General features: G+C 59.3%; 1 protein-coding gene across 2 annotated transcripts in view; it reads right to left on the reverse strand.

Moving 5' to 3' along the window:
* The window catches only part of ZBTB40 (zinc finger and BTB domain containing 40), a 78,765-nt gene extending 77,896 nt beyond the window's left edge, over window positions 1–869 (reverse strand). Inside the window, exon 1 of one of the 2 annotated variants that reach the window (XM_045298818.1) lies at window positions 809–869. The gene's annotated coding sequence lies outside the window, so the exon portion shown is untranslated. The remainder of the gene's footprint in view (window positions 1–808) is intronic. The other variant, XM_004705123.2, reaches the window with a different exon arrangement.
* Window positions 870–2,226: the final 1,357 nt, after the last annotated feature.

A 2,226-nucleotide genomic window follows, 5' to 3' on the forward strand; every position in this document is an offset into this window, starting at 1 on the left:
GACGAAAGGCAGCGTGCTCAGGGGTGCTACTCAAGCCCGCCCTGGTAGCAGAGAAGCAGCCGTGGACCGTCGCGTAGCCGCAAAAGCAGGACCGGGTTCCAGGGCATCGGGTGTGGACGCTGAAATTTGTTTTCATATACTGCTCGCAAATTCAATGTAATATAATTCCTACGTGGGTCTCTCCCCCGCCACTCATGCCAGGTTTCCAACCACACCGAGATGGTTCAATGTCAGTATCACTTCTTAGGATCCGACAGACAAACGAGGGTGAGGGGCAGGAAGCTGCCCCCAGGCCGAGACCCAGAGCGGCAGGGAGATGAGTGGAGCTGGGTTTGGGGCGCGGGGTACAGCCCCTGGGGCCGGACGCGTCCTGGGACCTCTCCCTGCCGGGCGGGCCATGCCGTGGGCCCGGGTTCGCGGTGCGGAGGGAGCGCCCCGGGGCAAGGGTCCACACGCTAGGCGGGAGAGGGTGCTGAGTGGAGCGCCCTGGGTGGACGGCCCTCATTGAGGAGGCAGGCCTCTCGGCCGCAGGGAGAAGCCCGCGTGGCGGCGCAGCGCTGAGGAGCTCGGCTGCTCAACCGCAAGGTGGGCGGTTCCAGCCCACCGACCCGCCAGCCGCTGCGCTGGAGAAAGACCAGGCTTCCGTGAAGACTGCGGCCCCGGCCACCCCGGGGCGCGGATCGACTCGGTCCTAGAGCGTCGCCCAGAGTCGGAATCGACTACACGGCCACGGGTTCAGCGGTTAATCTCGGGCCTCTGCGGCAAAGGGGGTCTCCGCGCTGAGCCCCAGCCCCGTTTCTATGGTTACCTGTTCAGCACCGATTCAAACTGCCGTTCTTTATTGACAGCGCCGTAGAGGACACGAACACTCCTGCCCGAGGGGAACAATAAAGCTTTCTCCATTCAACAGCGCCACCGACGCCAGAAAGCGGCCATTTTGAGCCCGGCGCTGAAGGGCGGGGAACGGGGAGCGGGTGGTCGGGCCTTCCGGGCGCCGCGGTCACGTGGTTGGGGGCGGGCCCCATTCGGGGGCGGGGCTCGCGAGGGGGCGGGCCTGCGGCGCGCGCACGCGCTCTCCACCCGGGCGTAGGACCCGGAGGGATCCACCCTCCGCTGGGTTCTGCCCCGGCCGCCGGCCCTTGTGGGCCGCTGACTGTCCTCGGCCACTCGCCGGAGTAGCTGTAGGGTTAAGTTCTGTTTCAAAGAATGCCAGAAAAGTAGATGCCAAAGGCTCCTCTTTATTTTTCCTTAACATTTTCACGTGCAAGGCGTGGCTGTGACCCGAGCCTCGGACCCAGACTCACTATCCTTGGTGGAGGGACTTGGCGGTAGACACCTCCGGGTGTGCACCAATTATGGTGTCTGGAACACATTTTTATCCTCCTCTCCCATTTATGTAGACTTTGGGGGTTCCTCGCGGTGCGTTGGCCTCTCCCTCAGTTTCCTTCCCACTCGCTTTGTCGCAGGCTATGCGTCCCACGTGGGTGGCCGCCTCGCCGCCTTCGCACAGCCCAGCAGATTGCGGGAGATCCAGGCAGTCTCAGATTAGATCACAACAGCGCTGGCTCACGGAAGCTCACACTGTCACTGCCGGTCCCACCACCCAAATTGTCTCCGTACAACATCGAGCTTCCTCTGCGATTGCAACTGAGATCTGCAACGTCCACATTCAGGCGTTCTGAGAGCTATCGCGTCAGACGAATCCCCGCTCAATCACCGCTTTTAATTACACGTTCAATCTACCGGGCAGAGCTGTCACGCGCGTTGATGCATTCACTTCTACTGTCATTGTCCAGTTTCCGACCCTTGTCGATAGCCACAAACTTCGAACAGGCCGGTACAACCTGGCACTCCGACTGTGTGCCCAGCTGTCAGCCTTTCCGTTGTTATCACCCACTGTCACATTCTCAAGTCAATATTTAGCAAGCCCCTGCAGAGTATACAGCTGTGCCTGTTACTACCCAATTAGTCACTTTCCCGACTACACTCACAGTCGCTGTCACGTGCAGGGTCAACTTTACTGTAGCTGATATCCAGTCACCTTTGTAGCCACCAGAATCACGGTACAGCGGCTGTGTCTCCTCATCACTCACACCCCCACACCACGCTGTGTGTGGGGCAGGAGACCTAGTGTAGGAATACCAGAGACAGTAAAAAAAAATGAATAAATGACATTGTTTTTTAAAAAAGAAACTTGGAATGGATGGTGGTACTCAAGAAATATTT

This window comes from Echinops telfairi, unplaced genomic scaffold (assembly GCF_000313985.2).
Source record: "Echinops telfairi isolate 266 unplaced genomic scaffold, ASM31398v2 ScPeMD7_7457;HRSCAF=8495, whole genome shotgun sequence".
Classification (NCBI taxonomy): Eukaryota; Metazoa; Chordata; class Mammalia; order Afrosoricida; family Tenrecidae; genus Echinops; species Echinops telfairi.